The sequence below is a fragment of the Myotis myotis genome, unplaced genomic scaffold (assembly GCF_014108235.1).
Source record: "Myotis myotis isolate mMyoMyo1 unplaced genomic scaffold, mMyoMyo1.p scaffold_m19_p_3, whole genome shotgun sequence".
NCBI lineage: Eukaryota > Metazoa > Chordata > Mammalia > Chiroptera > Vespertilionidae > Myotis > Myotis myotis.
This window is the reverse complement of record NW_023416335.1, coordinates 2,372,797-2,382,924: the sequence shown is the minus strand read 5'-3', so window position 1 is coordinate 2,382,924 and position 10,128 is coordinate 2,372,797.

The following is a 10,128-nucleotide window of genomic DNA, read 5'->3' as shown; positions in this document are numbered from 1 at the left end:
CACTGAACTTACCAGCTGTGTGCCTGGCTTCTGGCTGAGCAGTTCCCCCCCCCCCCCCATGGGAGTGCACTGACCACCAGGGGGCTGCTCCTGCATTGAGCGCCTGCCCCCTGGTGGTCATTGTGCATCATAGCAACCTGTCATTCCACCATTTGGTCGATTTGCATATTAGGGTTTTATTATATAGTACTTGTGGCCCAGTGCACAAAATTTGAGCATGGGGGGGGGGGTGTCCCTCAGCCCGGACTGCACCCTCTCCAATCTGGGATCTATTAGGGGATGTCTGACTGCCAGTTTAGGCCCAATCCCACAGGGACATCCCTCTCGCAATCTGGGACCGCTGGCTCCTAATGGCTCATCTGCCTGCCTGCCTGATTGCCCCTAACCACTCTGCTGGCCTGATCACCTCCAACTGCTCCCCGCTGCTCGACCCCAACTGCCCCCACATGCCAACCAGCTTGCGCCCAACTGCCCAACTGACCATCTCTGTTGGCCTGCTCGCCTCCAACTGCCCCCCCCCCCCGCCAGCCTGCTCACCCTCAACTTCCCCCCCTGCCGGCCTGATCTCCCCCAGCTGACTCTCCCCTGCTGGCCTGCTTGCCCCCAACTTCCCCCCCTGCCAGCCTGCTCACCCCCAACCACCCCCTTCTGCTGGCCTGATCTCCCCCAACTACCCCACCCTGCCGGCCTAATCACCCCCAACTGCCCCCCTGTTGGCCTGCTCACTCCCAACTGCACCCCCCGCTGGCCTACTTGCCCCCAACTGCCTTCCTGCTGGCCTGATCGCCCCCAACTGCCTCTGCCCCGCCTCCATGGCTTTGTCTGAAAAGATGTTGGGAAGGTCTCCTGGAAGGTCTCCCGGTCTAATTAGCATATTGCCCGTTTATTAGTATAGAAGATAGTATAGAAGACTGGTGCACAGGTGGGGGCTGACTGGTTTGCCCAGAAGGGGGCCCTGGATCAGGGTGGGGGTCCCCTTGGGTGGTGGGGCTGGCCTGGGTGAGGGGCTCAGGCACTTTGCAGGCCAGCCATGCCTGCATCAGGTTAGGGGTGCCCGCTGGGTGCATGGCCAGCCTGGGTGAGGGGCTGAGGGCCGTGCAGGCTGGCCATGCCCCCATTGGGTTGAGGGTCCCAGCTGGGGGTGGGGTGGGCCTGGGCAAGGGGCTGATGGCCATTTGCAGGTTGGCCGTGCACCCATTGGGTGAGGGTTCCCACTGGGGGTGTGTGGCCTGCCTGGGTGAAGGGCTGAGGGCCATTTGCAGGCTGGACACACCTCCTTCAGGGTGGGGGTCTCCACTGGGGTGCATGGCTAGCCTGGGTGAAGGGCTGAGGGCCATTTTCATGCTGGGCACACCCTCTTCAGGGTGGGGGTCCCCATGGGGGTGCGGGGCATGCTGGGGCGAGGGGCTGAGGGCCGTTTGCAGGCTGGCCACACCCCCATTGTTGTGAGGGTCCCTGCGGAGGGTGTGGCCGGTCTAGGTGAGGGGCTGAGGGTTGTTTGGGGCAGTTCGCAGGCCGGCCAAGCCCCCAGCCTTGTCCAGAAGGACGTCCAGAAGGTCTCCCAGCCTAATTAGCATATTACTCTTTTATTAGTATAGATGGTAAGCCATAAAAATTTCCAAGACAGTCAATGAAAATATTTTCATGAAACTTGAGCAAAATATCTAAGGTAGTACCATGTTTATTACAAAGAAGTGAAATGTCTGAGGTAATACCATGTTTATTATATTTCTACCATAGATTGGGTTATTATCTCAGAAATCTTATATTCCAGATTTAGAAGTTCAAGACCTTGCAGTTGGCATGTATTATACCTCTATGGTCAAATTTATAATATAATTGCAATTAACATGCATTTGCAAACAAGTGAAAACTTTTTTGCAGGCCAGGAGACACAATTAATATGCTTTTAAATTTATTGAATATAATATAAATTAGGGAGGAGGAAAACTATGATTACTGTTTCCTCTTTTACATCTCATAAAATCATCCTGAATAGTAATGCATTTTTTACAGAAAATGCTAATAATTTATTTAAATTGTATCTATTGTGATGGTGAATTCATGTATGAGAATAACTTTCTACACTAAATGTTTGTAAGCAAGCATTAAAATAATCTGATCTGTCTGTTTATATACTTATCAAAGTCAGTCTTCATTAAAAAAATTAAATTGTAGCCATTTAAAATTATTATATTTACTATTTTAATTTGAGAATTTGAGTTAAAAGTGGAAATAAAAGGGTGAGAAAAATCTAATAAAAAGAGGAAACTCAAAGTAGAAGAAAAGGGAAGACATGGTGAAAGAGTGTTTAAAAAATTGAGAGTACATAAGATCTTGTGCAGAAATAGGTAGGGTATTCCCTGTCTTGCATAAAGAACAAGCTTAGATCAATTATAATAACAGAATGGAAGGGAAAATGTGATATATAATCAAAGATTCAGGCAGTTGGGTAGATGACTTGGTTATAGTAGAAGTTCTCTTTTGAACTCTCCTTCTTCAAGTAGAATTGGAAGGAAGTCATCAACTGGGAGTGAAGACTGGGAAAGAGATGTTGGAACTATATAGAGAGTAGAAGATCTGGAGAAGCCCTGTAGGCTAGTCAGAGAGGAGGAGGTTCAGAGATGTCATTTTATAAATGTATAGTGAGAATTATTTATGATTTGACCTTACAGTGAGCAGCTGGTAAGTGTTTGACTAGTTCATCAATATTTTAGTGCTAATGAGATGTTGCCCCATATGCCTCTGATCTTTGAAGATCCAGTGTAAAGAAAAAATAATGCGTTTTGCTTTTATTTTTACTTTACAAATAATAAGCAGTTTTACCTTATCCCACACTCTATGGGAAATGGTGACATTATGGTCCAAATTCAGCAAATAATTTATAGATTATCCATTGTAACAGTTATCTATTGCACATGTCAAATCACCTCAAAACTTTGTGATTAAACAAAAATTCATTCATTTAGTTCAAAATTCTGTCCGTTGGCAAATGAGGCTGAGTTCACTAGGCAACTTGTTGCTGCTCTGGGGAGAGCAGTTGTTTAAATATAAGCGCTGCCTCTGGAGGTTGGCTGCCAGGGATGAGAGCTGCTGGGCATGTGTTTTTTCTTCACCCGGAAGACTTTCCCAACTTCTTCATATAAAAGATGTGCTAGTGAACACATGCACACATGGAACATACAGTAGCTCCACATCAGAGTCAAATTCATTTTACCAGCAAAGTTGATTTGTACAGGGCTAATGTCAGGGGTCATGTATGATAATCTAAGTCAACACATGAATGGAGCAAATAGACTCCTCAAGATATCTAGAAAAAAGGAGAAACACGGGGGGTGAGGGGGAGGTTGTCAACTCAATTCAGGTACTTAATGTTTTAGAGATTTATTTGTAGTGCTATGTGTGCCTCAATTTTTCTACTTCTTAGGCCAAAGTAGACATCTTCCAGTTGTCTCCGTTAGAGTAGAAATCTAGCCTTGCCCATCAGATATTTTGTGGGGGATTTCGACACCAGTGACTGGCCTTTCTTGGAAGCTCTGATCTGAATGAAAGATTTGTCCTGCCCTTTAGGACTAAAAGCTGTGATGTCTCCCCAGACCCAACTAATGAAAGATTATTTTTTCCTGTTTTTTTTTTCTTTTCTTTCTACAGTAAGTGTTAACTAATGTTATCATTCAGTTCCCATTATTTTAATTTAGATCCTCACCACTGATTTTTCTTTTCAAAAATAAATTTGTAATTAAAACTATTTTATTATGGAGTTGGAAATAATGTCAACATTAAACATTTTTCATAAAAAATAAAATATTTGATTGAATATTAAATGCAAAAATTATTTGTGCAGAATATACAAATGAAATCTAAGGTTGAAGCAGCATGAATAAAAAACCATTCATGAGACAAAATTTTCATCCCCTTCTTCATTTCTTAAAAATAGCATTATCTAGAATTTGGTGTCCAATATTTTTTGGATGGATTTTCATTATAGTTTTTCCATAACTATTTAATATATATATATATATATATATATATATATATAAAGATATATATTTTAAATAATTATCTTGCATAAACAATATGATTATTTTATTATTGGCTTTTAATTTAATACTATTGGGTCAGAAACTATTCCTGTATGACACAATGTTTGAGATAATTTCAATTATTTGTACTGTAGGGACATACAGCTGAATTAAACATATTCCTCAACTATGCAATATTATTGTTGCAGGTCTGTGCAGTCCTTTTCTTATTTAATATCTTTATTTGATAAAATTATGTTTCCTTGCATATAAACATTTTAATATATTATAATGCATTGTATAGCTCCTAGTGCTTTTTCATTAAATACTAAGTGCTTTTAAAATTCATTCAGACAATTATTTGCACATTAATATATTACTCCCAATTGCTCTTCTAATAATACTTAATGGTGAAAATTTACTACCATTCATGTATCCCTTTAATGCCTTAGTAGTCCACATAAATGTCACAATGTTTAGCAAATTGCCCAAGAATGTTGCTAGGCTATTTTTATTGATAGTGCATTTATTTTATAGATTAATTTGTGGAGCATTGACTTTTATAATGTTATGTCAACATAAAAAGAATAAGTGACAGGAATCTTTGCTGAAGCCCCTTTCTTCAGTCTTTCTAGTTGGGTCCTCCTTTAAGTTATCATCACTAACAATATCTTGTTTTTTATTCCTGTTATTACTTGACCATTGCTATTAGAGATAAATGTTTTTATAGGTTAACCTTTTTATTGCAAAATTTGGGAAAGTATTTTTATTTCTAGCACTTTTTTATTATTTTATTGTCTCCTTCCCCCGAAGCCGATGGCAATGTCATCTGCAAGTAATGATGCTTTTGTTATGTAATAATAATAATAATAATAATAATAATAATAATAATACCTCCCTTCAAATTTATGTATTTCTACTGCAAGGAAGGCAGGGGAATATCAACCTTCGCATGTCTGGGTGTTACGCTAAATACCAGGGATTGTCTCTAACTAAGAAATGAAGACTAGGCATTTGATGACAACAATAATCGTTGCTTCAGCTACTTTTTCCAGTTAAAGTAGTTTTTGTTTTAATTTTAAAGTTCATTTCCTTTATACCCTAGCAAAAGATAATGAACATAGAAATTTTTTAATAAATTCTTTATTAACGATTTCTATCCTTCGTAAAGAATTTTATGCTCCATTATTAATCAAATACTGAATTGAGCCCAGATACAGTGGCTCAGTTGATTGTCGTTCTGTGTACCTATAGGTTGCTGGTTCAATTCTGGGTCAGGGCACATACCTGAGTTGTGGATTTGATTTGGGCACTTAGGGAAGGCAACTGATTGATGTTTCTCTCCCTCCCATTTCCTCTCTCTAAGCATGTCCTTGGGTGAGGATTAAAATAAAGCTAAATTGGAAGAAGAATCCAGATTTAAGTTGTTTATTCAAAAATGTAAGTTTCAGTGTTTTGTTGGGTTATAAAACACTTTCTAAAAATATATTCTGTTTTTCATGTTCATTGTATATTACCCAAACCTTAATTGCTTCCAAGTAAGCTATAGGGATCTTTTAGAATAGAATGCTATTTGACATTGAAAAGCACAACAATCTATGAAAGCATACATTCTAGTGGAGGGTCTCCATGAATTCACATTTGTGGACTTAGCATTTTTGAAGAATAAGGTAATGCAAAATTATGAAATATACTTTATTGTGATAATAAAATAAAATGAAGAAAATATGATGCAAAACTACGTTGCCTATCTTGCTCTTTTTCAGCAACATCAGAAAATTATAGTGGTATGTTTTATATAATATTTATGTAACCCTGCAGACAATATTAAGACACCTCTTCAATTAGTTTAACAGGTGTATTCCAGGAAAAACACACACACACACACACACACACACACACACACACACACACACACACACACTTAGTAATTATTCATATGATTTAGCAGGTGGAAAAGCCACAGCAGATTTGGGAGAAGAAAACAGTGATAGTGGGCTACAGATGTTATTTCAAGGACACTATTGGGATGGTTATTTCAAAGGGTATCATTCTGTAAAGAGCTGAACTCTGAGTTCTTCTACTTTGCTAAGATCACTTTGAAATGGAAATAAGAACCTTTAATGTCTTGCCCAAATAGCAAAGTGTGCAAAAAATAAGAGCTATTCTTGGCAGTAGATAGGAGGCATTGCAAATAAAACTGGGATGAGCAAGTATAACATTCATAGTCCCAATAGAATACCAAGAAGATAGAATGGCCAAGCATTTCAAGTAGAGATTTAGAGGTAGTTAGAGATACCTCCTTTATAAGCTACCTTCTAATAGTGACACATAAATATTTATTCTCTGAGTAGGGATATTGTGGCAAACCAGGATCAGAATTTATATGTATGTTGTTATTTAGCTCTAGGAATATCCCTAAATGTTTTCTACTTTATATTGTTTTACCTACTCACTGAATTATAAATTGTTTTAAATTTACACAGCCTTGGTTTTCTTATGTATTATACCAATCTCTGTTGGAGAAAAGTAAGATGAAAACTGTTGAAGGCTGTACTCAGATTTTATGTTAACTGTAAGTGCCAGAAATAAAAGAAGCGCTATATTTCAACGTGTACTCAGGAAAATTGCACAGATAGAGCGAATAGAGTTATGGTATTGAATGTTTCATCCTGAACTCATTTCTACACAAACACTGAACTCCAGGAAAGCTTGATCTAACTTTTCTCTTACCAGAAATCTTGTACAAGGGACATCCTATAATATTGATGCTTGTTATCTTTATTATCTAGAGAGAGCACATTTGAAAAGAGTAGAGTAGTCATTGTGTATCAATGAGGAAACTGGTAGTTAAGCATTGGACAGCTGAGACCAACAGGGTTCTTCTGCTGAATAGAGATTCATCGCTTTGGTCTTCTCCAGAAAGACACTTCCCCGTTTAGTATTCTGTAAGACCCCCGCTTCGAAGGCCACGGAGGTGCAGGCTGGGTAAGGAGAAAAATCCCACTGCTGTGATACACGTGATTGTGACATTCTCTGTTCAGACAATAGTTTCAGAAGACAAACTAGTCTTAACTTAGATTACAAAAATAAACCAAAAATGTATAGATAAATTCATTTATTTAAGTTTATAAAAATAAATTATTTAAGCCATATTAATTGTCTGTGTGTATGTTTTACCTCTGTAATATAAGCACATATTTATTGATAGGCCATTTCTTTTCAAATGTGAACAGTCTTTTAAAAGTCCTCCTGAGAGTACATGAGTGGTTTCTTAACAACTGTCATCTAACCACATCTCTTTCCTTTTTTAAAAATACATTTGTATTAATTTCAGAGAGGAAGGGAGAGGGAGAGAGAGAAACAATCATTGATGAGAGATAATCATTGATCAGCTGCCTCCTGCACGGGGGATCAATCCTACAACCCAGGCATGTGCCCTGAGTGAGAATTGAATCATGATCTCCTGGTTCATAGGTCGACGCTCACACACTGAACCACACCAGCTGGGCTAACCACATCTTTGAGATAGTTTACTTTTAACTTCATTTTGACTTTATGTTAACATATTAACATCTTAATTTAACATTAAATCAACTAGGTTAGATCCTGTGTAAGAGTTTAAATTATAAACTGAAGCTTAATTCATTTGTCAGGATTCTATTGGATTTTATTTTCAATTTTTCTGTTTTTCAGCAGTGTGAGTTTGACCATGAATAAGTAAATGACCATAATAAACTTATTTACTGAAATTTTAGGAAAAAAATTATGTCTACTATTATATAACTATAATGCAATGTTTTATGGCTCCTAGTCATTGTAACAGTTCTAACTGGGAGTTTAGGTTACACAATCAAAAAATATATTAAATACTCTATATGTAATTTCTTTTACCTAGAAAATATTTTCAAATAATTATTTTAAAATAATTTTAATATAAATAAGATGCCAATTTTCTAAATTTTTACCAATTATCAGATACAAGTCCTATGGATAAATTAAGAATGTTGGCCCAGCTGGCATGGATCAGTGGTTGAGCATCAGCCTATGAACCTGCAGGTCAAGGTTTGATTCTCAGTCAGGGCACATACCTGAGTTGTGGGCTCCATCCTGGCATGCAGGAGGCAGCTGATCAATGAATGATTCTCTCTCGTCATTGATGTTTCTATCTCTCTCTCTCCCTCTCCCTTCCTTTTTGAAATCAATAAAAATATATTAAAAAACAAAGAATGTTGGACTGACTGATAATGTCAAAACTTATTTAAGGGAATGCGAAGCAAAGGTTTCAGAAAAAAAGATCAGATGAAGATACCAATAAAGTCATGCAATCACTGCTAGTTTGTATTTTCTTAATACCACAGTTAACTCCCCACCCCTCACCCCTAATTTGAGCAATTATTGTGACAAATAGCGTTTTTTGTCATGATCTTGCCAACCTCAATCTTGGTTTACTCTGCTTTCTAAATTTAGAAATGACTAGTTTTCCTCTATAAGGCAAAGTGCTATTAGTCTAAAATTTCTTCAGTGGTGTAAAGGAGCAGGCCATTATTATTTAAGTGACAACTTCTGGGTAGATTTCTTAAAATTAAGCAATGCTATTGAGTTAAAGCATCATAAAAGTTTAGGAAGACATGGTAAAATCATTAGGTAGTTACATTAGCATATCAGGAACTCTCCCAAATTACAGTTTGGCACTTAGGAATAAGGAAGATATTATATAAGGAGATAGAGATGGACCATTGAAATCATAAAGGGATCCTATGCTAAATATTCGGGTGGGCAATAATGAGTTTATAGTTGTTAGTATGGAAAATAATACAAGGATTAATCAATAAATACAAGAATAAACTCTGTGTTTGATATTGTTAACGTAAAAAAACCATTGAAACCTGTAAAGAATTTTTGTGAGTTTATTTGAGCCAAACTGTCGACATATGTCGGGAAGCAGAACCTCAACGAATTGAGATAGTGCTCCGGAGAATGGCAGGGTTACATCCGTATTTATACATGAAATTCATTGGTAACAGATTTAAGGAGGTGGGATTAAGCAAAGTGGGAGAAACCTCTGTGATAGGATAAAAAGTAAAATGATGGGCACATACTTAGGTGGGTGCAGGATCAATTAACATGATAATGAAGGAATTTGTAGTATCTGTCCTGGCGCCCAGAACATTTGGTTGTGCTCCAGGGGCTCAGAAAAAAGGGAAGTTACAAGTTACCCAGACATTTCAAGGGTATGTTATCTTAGAGGCAAAAAGGCAAATGGGCTCAGTAAGGATCAAAGTTGATCTTGTCAGTGAAGATACTGGCTTAGAACATAACTGCCCACCATAACTGCTTTTAGTTAAAGTTTAATTTCAGACCATCCTTTGTGGTTATTTTAGGTCTCTGAGTCTGCTAGGCTGCCACGCAGGCCTTCCCTGAACTTGCCAGGTCAGCGTGTGGCCCCTTTCATCCACAATATATTCACAACTGTAACCCTACCTTTGTCCCACTCTGTATGTATATTTACATATACCAGTAATAATCATTATCAGTTTAGTACAATTGGTAGTTAAAAATAGAAACTAATTTTCTTCTAATTAAGAAAACATGGAATTCAGTATTCTACCTTACAGTTGTTATTTATTCTCACATATGACCATGCAGATCATGGTTTCTACACCTTCAAATCCATAGCAACTCAACACATTGATCTGGACTGTAATTCCTATCAGGTTCTACATTAAGTATTTAGGAAATGGAATGAAATCTTTCTGCTTATTTTGAACAGAGTATGGTGAGTTATTACTACCAGAAAAATTCTGAGGTCCTAGAAAATACAGTCTTCTTCCAAGTATCAGACTTTTGAGAAACTTTTTACAGGTGGTTCTGAGGAGGTGACAATTTATCCTGATTGTCATTTTCTATTCATTAGGAGGAAGGCAGTTTGATTAACATTCATATGGCTGAATGGCTGCGAGGGCAGATTGAGTCACATTTTCCTTAGACAGTTTAGTAAATTATTTTGTACTGTGAGGTCAATAGGATCATAGCTTCTCAGGAATATGATCTTGACAGAGTAAAAGCAACTGCTCATTTTCATTAAAAATTCAAGGAACTGTGG